The sequence below is a fragment of the Sminthopsis crassicaudata genome, chromosome 6, assembly GCF_048593235.1.
Source record: "Sminthopsis crassicaudata isolate SCR6 chromosome 6, ASM4859323v1, whole genome shotgun sequence".
NCBI classification, from domain to species: Eukaryota; Metazoa; Chordata; class Mammalia; order Dasyuromorphia; family Dasyuridae; genus Sminthopsis; species Sminthopsis crassicaudata.
This window is the reverse complement of record NC_133622.1, coordinates 85,362,666-85,375,003: the sequence shown is the minus strand read 5'-3', so window position 1 is coordinate 85,375,003 and position 12,338 is coordinate 85,362,666. Positions and strand designations below refer to the sequence as shown.

General features: G+C 37.8%; 1 long non-coding RNA gene across 1 annotated transcript in view; it reads right to left on the bottom strand.

Moving 5' to 3' along the window:
- The window catches only part of LOC141547848 (uncharacterized), a 33,335-nt gene that overhangs the window by 17,036 nt on the left and 3,961 nt on the right, over nucleotides 1–12,338 (bottom strand). The window lies entirely within an intron of this gene.

Genomic DNA, 12,338 nt, shown 5'->3' with positions numbered 1-12,338 from the left:
CAGATTATCTTTTGAGTCTTTTCACAGCATTGGAGATACTATCAGCTTTATATCTCCAGCTTAGGAGAGGTAGAGATGAGAAAGACAGAGAGGGGAGAGAGAGAGAGACAGAGAGAGAGAGAGGAGAGAGAGAGAGAGAGAGACAGAGAGAGACAGAGAGAGAGACAGAGAGACAGAGAGGAGAGAGAGAGAGAGAGAGAGAGAGAGAGAGAGAGAGAGAGAGAGAGAGAGAGAGAGAGAGAGAGAGACACAGAGAGAGACAGAGAGAGAGAGAGAGAGAGACAGAGAGAGAGAGAGACACACACAGAGAGAGAGAGAGACACACACACAGAGAGAGAGAGAGAGAGAGACGAGAGAGAGAGAGAGAGAGACAGAGAGACAGAGAGGAGAGAGAGAGAGAGAGAGACAGAGAGAGACAGAGAGAGAGACAGAGAGACAGAGAGGAGAGAGAGAGAGAGAGAGAGACAGAGAGAGAGACACACACACAGAGAGAGAGAGAGACACACACAGAGAGAGAGAGACACACACACACACAGAGAGAGAGAGAGAGAGACACAGAGAGACAGAGAGAGAGAGAGAGAGGGAAGGAGGGAGGGAGGGAGGGAGGGAGGGAAAGCAAAAGCAATGGGGTAAAAGTGAAGGGGGTGAATACTATCTCTTTTACTCCTATTAAATGAAATGGATGCTATTTTAATTTAATCTTTCTTCTCCCTGAAAAAACAAAGCACATTCTATTAAAAAAAAAATCATGTGGGTAGCAGTAGCTGCTGTATAAAATCATAAGATAAAGGGGGAAGAAGGAGAATGATTTTGAGTGAAAACTATCATTTTTTATTTTCTCTTTGAAACATTTGTGTGTATAAAATACACAAGGGAGAAAAAGAAGTATCTGTACATTTAGCAGAAGAGCTATTCTTTATTTAATATCCTTCCCATCAGCAGCAGAATTAAAAAAAAAAAAAAAGCATGCACTTAACTGGATGAATTAATAGAGATCCATCTGGAAAGACTCGTATTTTAATTTCTGTATTCTGTCCTATCACATGTTCATTTAGATACATTTTTCTAATGTTACTTAGACCCATTAGATTGTCACTGTGCTCTTTGTACTTCCATTCTTATCCCTTCTGATTAGCAATAGATCTGTTTTTAACAAGTAAAAGCTTTCTGTCTTCCATCCTAATCTTTGCTGGTTGTTTCAGTCTTAGTCAATAAGTTAGCCGTGTCATTTCTATCTCCTTCATTCCACGAATAACAATTCAACATTTGCCACATACCATTTGAAGGTGTAGAGAGTTGATAAGATAATTATTTCTCTCGGTGTAAACAACATAGATCAAGAATCTCTATTATAGAGGATCAGGTACTTCCATTATTGAGAGTGGCTGTTAACATAAGACAAGACTAAAGAAGACAATTGTACTAGAGTATTGATTGTAGAGAATTTACTGAATCCTATTAATCAAGTGTTTTATTAAATATCTCTCATAGGGTAAGCACAAAGCTTAGCAACCTTTAGGAAAAACGAAAGAAGTATCAGACGAAGCCCTTTCCAGAAAGAATAATCTATCCAGCGAGATGATTTGAACACAGAAAACTATTGGAGAAAGGACTACACTTCCAGGGGCACACAATAAATTTGGAGGGAAAAGAGATAAGTATGGACTATCACATCACCACAGAGTTCATTCCTTTGCCTCTTGGTTTGTAGAAGGTGTAAATGTACAAATTCCTTCAAGACACCTCATGACACCAGCCTATAAACCTAATATACTTTGGGGGCCCACCACCTCCAAACTTCAACATTACTAGTCTCTTCCTGTTAGCATGCTACGTTTCAGCTAGGTCAATAACCCATAGCCTAGGATGAGGGTTTGCTTCCTTCAGAATTCAACTCTGAGTTAGTCATTTCTAAGTAGAAAGTTGGTCTTATCTCCTCTTCAGCAGCTTTCCTTTTTCAGGTCCATTTCCCTTAGCCAAGGAATCTTCTTTGGCTTTTGATGATCAGTAACAATTCAGCCTATTATACTTTCTGGGCTTCTATTGTGGTCTGATGCAGATGAGTGGATAAGGACAAAGGTAAGAATACACCACCTGTGCTCAAGAGGCATGTTCATTGTCTCTGCTGACTTTTCACAATGTGTTCACATTTATGGACAATAAATTGGAAGCATAAGACAAAGCCCCTGCCACTAAGAAGCTTATAAGAAAGATAGGAAGACAAACTGAATACAAGGAAACAACTGGAAAACAAATAAGGGCTAAATTCTGTTTGCTTCATTCTAAATCGTGAGAGAAAAGAAATGAACATGGATTAAGAGTAACTGGGGTAGGATTTATGAATAACATGAGATTTGATATGAACCCTGAAGGATGAGATTCATTCATCCATGATTTATGTATTGTCTGTTCTGTGCAAGATACTATGGTAGTCACCAGAAAATATAAAGACGTACCAGAACAGACACAATTTTTATCTTAAAGGAGCTTACCTAAAGCAGGGTTTAGATTAAGCTATAGTAGTATCCAGGTGAAGGAAATGAATGGCACAACAAAGCACAGAGGCTGAATGCGCCTCAGTGGGACTATGAGAACAATGAATGACCAATGACTGACTAGATGGAGAGAAAAAATGTTATGGAGGAAACCAAGAAACAATGGCTGGCTATATAGCATGCAAAAGTTATAGAGCCACTTAAAAGTCAGATAGATGAGTTCATATTTGATTTGAGACACAACAAGAAACCATCATGGGCTTTCAAATAGGGGAGTAACCTGTTTTTATTTTTCAAGATGTATTTGAGAAATAACTATATTATAACTATATATGGGATGAATTAGTAAGAAAAGAGATTTCAGGCTAGGTAACCATTTGGGAAGTAATGGCAGCAATGCAAGTATATAGTGATGAGGCCATGGAACAAGATGGCAGTCATAGAAATGAAAAAGAAAAGAAAAATCTAAAAAACAAGTTGAATCCTAAGAAAAAAGAAGAAGAGAACTGGTAACAGAAAAAGGACATTTGGGAAAGGGAGTCATTTTAAGAGAAGGAAAAAAAAGAATGAGTTCAGTTTCAGAGGCACTGAATTTGAATGATAGTCATGAATAGCCATTCAAGTAAAGAGATGACAATATGGACTGGAGACAAAAAGAGTGATCAAAGCTAGAGGTAAAAATTTAAGAGTTACCCTCATAAAGATAACAATTGAATTCATGTAAAGTGATTTGAAATCAAATTGACAAAGCACTGTAAAAAAAAATAGCTAGCATTTATATATGCACTTTAAGGCTTGCAAAGCAATTGCTTGTGTTAATTCTCATAAAAACCCTGGCAGATAAGTTATCCCCATTTTTCAGATGAGGTAATTGAGGCAAACAGAGATTAAATGATTTGTCTAGGGTTACTCAGCTAATAAGTGTCTGAAGTCTAATTCAGATCTTTCTGACTCCAGGTCCAACAGCCTAACTTTTCACTGCAAAACATAGTAGGATATAATAAGAGAAGTTTAGGATGAAAGTTGTGAGGCCAAAGTTCTGGTCTCAGCTTTTAACAAACATTTCCATTTCAATTCAATAAATGTGACACTCCATAATCAGATCCGTAACTTTGGACATTACTTAGGTTCTCTATGCTTTGCCCAGGAGGTTGGCCCAAGGAAGCAAAAGCAGAAACAAAACCCTACATAGACCAAAACATTCATTGCCGCACTTTTTTATGTTTTATGATAGTAAATAACTGGAAACAAAGATGGTATGCTTGTTATTTAAAGAATAATTGACAAATGGCATAGGAATGTAATGGAGCTTCATTATGCAATAAATGATGGGAAAATCTAGGGAAACCTGCAAAGATTTGTCTGAATTCATACAGAACAAAAGAAAACAATATATACAATATCTGGCAGAAGGTAGCTGGAAGGACTAAGGAAGGAAGTAATTAGATAAATAGAAGGGTCCAAAAGAGAGGGATGTGGAAAAAAAATAATTTTGGAGTTCAGGCTGCATTGAGAGTAGAAGCTAGAGATTATGTCATTCACATGTTTGGGGCAAAATCCACACCTGGAGGCTGAACAAGATTGGACACAGAAGAAACCAGATTTCTCAATATAAAGGTCCCATATTGAGAATAGAATGGATTTAGGTGACTAGACAGATTTGAGGGTGTAGAATCCTGCCAAAATGTCTTCGGTGGTATGATTGTTAAACTGCCCAGTCTCCAGCATTCAAACAACAAGCATTTATCAAGCACCTACTACATTTCAGGCTGTGCTAAAAACTGGTACTTCCATTATTGAGAGTGGCTGTTAACATAAGACAAGACTAAAGAAGACAATTGTACTAGATTGTAGAGAATTTCCTGAATCCTATCAATCAAGTGTTTTATTAAATATCTCTTATAGGGTAAGCACAAAGACAAAAGCTAAGGAAGTTTATGTTCTGATGAGGAGGTATCAACAAAAGTGTGGTCTGGCTCATTCTCCCAGAGCTAAACTAGTACTTCTTCCTATCAGAGCTCAGGGGAGGTATCTGCAGAGTGTGAGAGTGTCTCATCTCTACTGCTATTGGCTCAAGCCCTCATTGGTTGGATAACCCCTGCTGTTAGGAGCTGTTACTATTCCAGTTTTATTTAATCGTTTCATATCTATCATCTTTTACAAAGGGACATTTCATTTGAAGATAATACAAGAACAAAGCATAAACATTTCCCTCCACTACCCAAAGGCACATCGTCATCTCTATTACCTTGGTCTAAGGAGACTCAGCTTAGCTCAGTTCCTATATAGCACTGGTCCCATCAAATTCATATCTAAATGAGGTTTGACTCCTAGAGTCTCAATCTGTTGGGTACAAAAAGGTCACTGTTTGCTCCTCAAGGTATCAACACTGTAATTGCTATACAAGCTAGACTTTAGAATGGCAGGTCCCACTCTAAAAAAGTTGAGGGATAGCATAAGAATGTTTGAAATGCTTACAACATGCAGGGAAGGGAGGGCATATAAATATGAAAAAAAGTGATATTCAACAAGAGATACAAAACATACATAAAGGGACACTTCCTGATCTTAAAAAAAAAAAAAAAAGATCAAAGGGTCTAATCCCTTCAGCTGGAAGGGAAAAAGAACAAATGTAGAGGCCCAAGACCAAGGACCACAACCCTGATGAAGAGAAAGCCCCAAAACTTCTGCTTTGACTCTCACTGGACGCCATCACAAAGGAAGAAAAATACTAGAGCACAGCTGAAGAAGGATGAGTTTTTCAAATCTTGGGTTGAAGCTGATTCAGGCTTTTTTTTTTTTAGTAAGTTTGTAGTTCTTTCCATATAATCAGTAGAAAAAGGTATCCTATTCATCATATGGTTAGCTGATCAGAGCTACTTACAGCATGGCTTACAATCTCTCCACAGCAATCTCATTATAACTCTTCAACATCTCTATAGGGGGAGAGGCCATCAAAGGCACTCTGTGAATAGACCAGAATCCAGTACAAAAGTATCTATTAAATTTGAAATGGGCAGAACCATATTCAAGAAAATCACTTTGGCACTTTGTGGATGTGGGGTTAGGTACTAGGTCCCCTTACCCAAATTGACTACTCAGAGGCATCTTCTGATACAAACAGAAAGCATTTATGCACTCCTTGCAAGGAGAGGCCCAAGCCTACCAAATGACCCACCTCAGCTTGGTGTGTGGCCCCGGGCTGGAAACGGGGAATCAATGATACAGCAAAAGACTTGGGTTCATTGGATGAATTGAAAAGGAAGTGACCATTGAGTAATGGTCAGCAATGCTGTCTACTTCCTGTGGGACATTTGACTTCCTGAAGCTTAGGCCTAGCGTCTGACCCGCTCCATCTTATAGACTATTTTTGAGAAATCTTCCCCTGATCCCATTCTTGAAGAATACGTTGGAATAAGAAAAGAGTTGGGGAAACCCAGAAGGAGGTCATTGCCAAAGTCTAATCAAGAGGTAATAAGAATCTAAATTAAAATTGTGGTTCTATGAATAGAAAGACAACATGTGAGAAGTATTTTGGACTTGGAAATGTCGGGTGAGTGAGAGTGAGTAGTCATGGATGACATTAAGGAACATGGGTGACCAAAAGATAGTGAAAACAATAGAGAAGTTCAGAAAAAGAGTGAATTTTGAGGTAAAGATAATGAATTTTGCTTTGGACATGTTGCATTTAAAATGCCCATGGGCACCTACTTTAAAATTCTAAATACTCATGACTGGAGGCACTGGCAATTAGAAAAGGGACTAAGGGTGGAAATCAGGATTCATCATCATCTTCAAAGAAATAATTGAATCCATGAGAGCTTAAGAATTAAAAATTAAGAATTAAGAATTTAAAAAATGATAGCCCATAGATAAGAGAGGAAGACTTGGGGAAGGACCTTGGAGTATACCTATTATTTGTGAGAATGATATGGGTGATATACCAGCAAAAGAATCTCTGAGAAGGAACAGTCTAGGAGAAGTAGGAGAGAGAATTGTCATAAAAATATGTGGAGGACTATTTATCCAGGTGAAGAAAGTGATCCGCAGTAGTGAAGTTTGTGGAAAGGTCAAGAAAGATGAAGACTGAGAAAAGACCATCATTGGCAATTAAGAGATCACTGGTAACTTTGGAGGTGAGGAAAACAGTTGAACGGTAGGATCAAAATCTTGAAAAGCTTACAATGTATCGGGAGGACATTTTGCCAAGCACAAAGGATATAAATATAAAAAAAAAAGAAAAATACTCCCTCATCTTGAGATGCAACATATACATAAATACATATGATACAAATTACTATGTAATAAGGACAAAGAAGAAATACAATCAAAGTGCTCTGGGTAATTTGAAAAGAAAGATATTATTTTCAATAAGGGAAGAAAGTGGAATTGGAGAAAGGCTTCACAAAGGAAATAGCATCTGAACTGGGCCTTACACAAAAAGAAGGAAAGAAGAAGTGGATTACAGGAATGGGGATCTGGCCTTCATAAGCATTATGCTTATGCTTAAGTACCTACTACATGTGTAATACTGGAGAAACTGAGGCGAGGCAGAGATTAGTTTTTAATATTTTAATAGTGGAAAATTTGGGCTAGCAATAGAACAGGACTCATGTCCAAAAGATGTTCCACCCCCAGCTTACTGAATGGGAACTCTTTTCTCAAAGCATCCAGCAAAGGAGCTGGATGCCAGAGACCTTTCTAGGGCTCCAACTATCAGGGAAACAAAGGCAAGGGATGGGGGCAGAACACTAGGTGAGTGGATGAGCCATAATTTCAAGAAAGGATCATAAATAGTTGTGACAAATTGGGCGTCAAGAAGGAGGTTGAGAGCAAGAGACAAGCATCTGAGACAGGAGATAGTGAGTAATACTCAAGCATTTGAGATGAGCCATGTGGAGTTTTATGACTCATTGGAATATAAGAGTGGCCAGAGCTTAATGGGGTAAGGAAGGGATGGTGGTAGCCATAATCATTTTATTCAAGGTATACCATAATAATTCAGAGAAACTGAGGCACTAAACATGCAGGACAATGTGCTAAGTGCTTTACAAATATTTTCTCATTGATGTTCATAGCAACCCTGGGAATGAGGTGCAATTATTCTTATTCTTATGTTACATTTGAGCAAATTAAGGAAGACAAGAGGTTAATTGACTTGCCTAGTGTCACACAGCTGAGTCCAAATTTGAATGCACCCACGAAGTTTTGGTAAAATGTTTTGTACTGATTGTTCTTGATAGGATGTTTGAACAAATGTTTGCGTATTGGACCTTCCTGATTCCACTTTACTGTCTCTAAGAAGAGACTGCAGGACAAGAGCAAGGAAGAGCTAATAGTTCAGTTTAGCCAGAAGAGAAGACAAAGGGAAGTAATATGACATAATTCTGTAGTTTAAAAAAAAGCCTAGATAGAGAACAAATTGCAAAGAACTTTAAATGCCAGGTGAAAGAGTAAAGGGCACAAGGGAACCATTGAAGGTTTTGCACACTGGAGTAACACAGCCGGATCTCTTCACTTAGAACATCTTCTGCCTGTAGTAAAGCAGTTTTTCTTGCACTCAAGAAAACTGATCTGGGCCTGCCTCAATACCCAGATCACTTACTATGAGGAGTTCTGGAGAAGAAATGGAGGGTAGTTACAAATCAAATATGACAAGAAGTAGCCTAAATGCCTCTTAAAGAAGGCTATAAAGCTCTAGAGTACAAAGTGTACTTCTCCTTACATCACCTTTGGCATGAGTGCCCTGACTCACCTGCTGCTGAATACATGCATTTATCTCTGCAGCCCAAGCTGCCCATTATTAATTGCATTTTCTCTGTATTTTAGATTAACTCAGAGAAAGACTAGCCGCTGCTTTGCAAATCTGTATTTTGAAACAGAAACTAAATATAGAAATTTAACATATTTGTGATGAGCAGCTCTAAGAAGAAATGTAAATGTGAGAATAAACTGGAGTTTAGGAGGGGGAGTGAAGAGAACACAAAAGTCTAGTACAGGGGAAGTACAGCTAGACGTGGGGCTGAGGAAGTTGTATACTAACTCTACCTACTCATTCAATCTTGTGAAAACTCTAGGGGAAGTCACTTTTGGCCATGTGCTGAGGCTTACTCTGTGTAATGATGAAAAGCTCTTTGGCTACTGATCGAGAAGTGATGATTCAAGGCCTTGCAATGGGAAATGACAGAGTTCCCTAATTGGCTACTGAGTCGGGACTTAGTACACATACAAAAGGGCTTACTTGCCTCTAGATCTCTCTCATTTTTTGGCTATGAAATATATGAACTATTTCAAACTGAGAGTCTAGTGAAGGAGGAGGAAGGCTGCCCTGTCTCCCATCCAGCTTCATGTGGGTTCAAATTACATGGCTGCTTTTATGGAAATTTTTTCCTGATCTTAAGCAAAAAAAGAATAGTTAGGAGATAGAAAAGATAGAAGTTTCTGGGTAGCTTTTTGAATCCTGAAAAGTCTGAATGATATGGAATATATTAGAGGTAATCCTACATTAAGAGCAGAGTACTACAAAAATAGACGTAAAGGAGGAGATATCTTCAGAGAGCATGAGTCCTTATGGTGATGAGGAATACTGGACACACTGACAAAACGGGAGCTATGAGATGACAGGAAAAGATAATGATAAATGTTGGAGAGGATGTGGGAAAACTATTACACTAATGCACTCTTGGTGGAATTGTGAAATGATCCAACTATTCTAGAAAGTGATTTGGAACTATGCCCAAACAGGGCCATTACTGGGTCTGTATCCCAAGGAAATCATAACAGAGGGGAAAAGATCCACTTGTGTAAAAATGTTTGTAGCACCTCTCTTTGTGGTAGCAAAAGGAAGTGGAAAAGAATGGGTGCCCATCAATTAGGGAATAACTGAACAAGTTGTGGTATACGAAGGTAATGGAATATTATTGTTCTATTAAAAATGATGAACAAGCTGATTTTAGAAAGACCTGGAAAGATTTACATGAACTGATGCTGAGCGAAACAAGGAGAACCAGGAATAAATGGTACACAGTAACAACAAGAATGTGTGATGATCAACTATGAAAGGTTTGGTTCTTCTCAGTGTTTCAGTGATCCAAATCAAGCCCAGTAGACTTTTGACAGAAAATGCCATCTGCATCCAGAAAAAGAACTAAGGAGACTGAATGTAAATCAACCCATGCTATGTTCACCTCTTTTTGTTGTTTTTTATCTCTCCCATGATTTTTTCTTTTTGCTCCGATTTTTCTTTTTTTTTTTTTGCTCTGATTTTTCTCTCCCAACATGATTCATAAAGCAATGTGTATTAAAAATAAATAAATTTATTAGAAAAATGGGGGAGCTAAATGAGAATATTATTTTAAAAAAGAAAGAATAACAGATCCTAAAGTATTAGGTGCACTGTGTTACCTTTTGCACCAAACATACATGATATATATATAGTGTTTATATGTGTATATTTATTTATATATATATAGTGTTTATCAGTGTATATTTATTTATATATATATGGTGTTTATATGTGTATATTTATTTATATATATATAGTGTTTATATGTATATATATATATCTAAATATATACACACACAATATATGTATTGCAATATATGTAATATATGTATACAATATTTATATAAACAATAGTTGTAAGGCATATATATGCATATATTTATACATATACACACATATATATATATGCCTTATAACTATTGTATTTCAAATCTGACCCTATTCCTTCAAAGGACATTGCATGGTAGGGTTTTGAGGGACAAGATTAGTAAGAGTGCTGAATTTGGAGTCAAAGGATCTAAATTAAAATTCTGGCTCTGTCACTTACTAATTGAATTATTTTGGCTTTTAAAAAATTTTAATTATTGTTTTATTTTTTCTGGTTATACATGAATATTAACTTTTAAGTGCACATTTCTTTATGAATCATGTTGGGAGAGAAAAATCAGAACAAAAAAGAAAAACCATGAGAGAAAAAAACAGAAAAAAAATCAACATGGCATATATTGACTTACATTTAATTTCCATAGTTGTCTTTCTGGTTGTAGATAGTGTTTTCTATCCAAAGTTTATGGGATTGCCTTAGATCACTGAACTGCTGAGAACCATCAAGTTTTTCATAGTTGATCATCACATAATTTTAATTGCATTATTTTGGAAAAGTTACTTAACATTTCGAGAATTCAACACCGCCTAGCTAGTTAGTGTCAGATTTGAACTCAGGAAGGTAAGTTCTATTTTTCAGGCTCCGTGTTATATCCACAGGACCCCCTAGCTTCCTATTCTTAGTATAGATTAATATTGTTAATTCTTAGTATAGATGAATTATTAAATAAGAATGCTGGATTTGGAGTTAAAAGAGCTGGGTTCTCCTTTCTATTTATTTTAGCCTCACAATACCTTTGTGCTCTTAGGTCATGACTTCCCTCTCAGGGTCAGTTTCCTCATCTGCAAAGCTATTGTAGATGCTTTCTAATGTCCCTTGCAATTTTGAATTCCATGATCCTAAGTTAAGTGTCACCTGACTTAGAAAAGGTCCTTAAAGATTAGGGCAGGTAATGTGCCACAGTTCCCTTTTATGGTCCTGCCTCAGTTTCCCTTAACTGTTCTGCCTCAGTTCCTTTTATTGTTCTGTCTCAAACCCCCTGGTTGCAACATCTCCCCCTCGTGATCATTAGGACTGAGATAATTAAGGCTTGGAGGTCTGGCCACTGGCATTCCAAAAGATAAAACTCCAGATAGCCTATCTCATACCTAATTGGTATCCTCTTCTTTCTCTAAATCCTAGACTTCCTCTAGTTGGACACCTCCTCAGTCCTCCCAATTAGTAAGAACTTATGGTCCTACCCCCAAGCTGTCAGAACCGGATTGATGGTCCCTGCCTGGAGATTCCTGATCATCAGAATTTGGGCTCTACCCCCACCTCTGTCTAGCTACCCGAGCTTAGAGTCATGTATATGTCTTTGAGAACTCACAGTGGATGTTGGATGATTTGAGACATCAGCCCTGGGGGTAACATGCCCCCAGCACAATCTCTCCCTTTCAAATAAAATATTAAAAACTCTCTAATCTCTATCTTGCCTCAGTTTCTCCGGCAATACAGTAACACCTAAGTTTTCAAGAAAGGGCTGGAGGTAACACCCCAAAATGGCAAGTCTCCATTAACTTTTACAGTGGAGTGGGAGAATGCCCTGGGAGAGAATCCAGGCTTTTGGGGGAGACAGTGATGGAGAGAGTTGCAAAATAAGACCCGGAGGTGCTGAAGGCAAGCAAGTTCTACCGACCTCATAATGCTGCATTTGACTATAAAACTAAGTGTTTTATAGATGTTTTATTGACTTTTATTTAAAGTATCACAGCCTCCTCTCCAACCCACCTAACTCCACTTCTGTAATCCCTCTCTTGTCACATAGAAAGTATTATGTAACAAAACCAACCTAAGCAATGACCTTATCTGCCAGCTTCACACCTTCCCCAAGTCTAAACCAAGACAAAGAAGGTGCTTTTTCTTCTTCTTTCTCCAAGGACCAAAGTTGCTTTTCTAATGCTACACATCAAATCAAGTTTCTGTTTATTCTGTGATTATTATGCAAAACGAGGCACTCCACTAACAAGTAGGACTAGTCCTTGCTCCAACTGAAGCTTTAACTGACATCCTTCCTTTTAAACACCCACTTCAATTTGTGCTTAAGTGGGAGTCAGGCAATTCATTTGTCATAATCAAGAAAGGCTCCCTGCTGTGAATCTTAGTCACCCCAGCAGCTCAGGGCCCTGCCAGGAAAGGAAAGTATTCAGTAAACCTACCATTAGCATCCTGCTCCTAATAAATCGATTCTGTG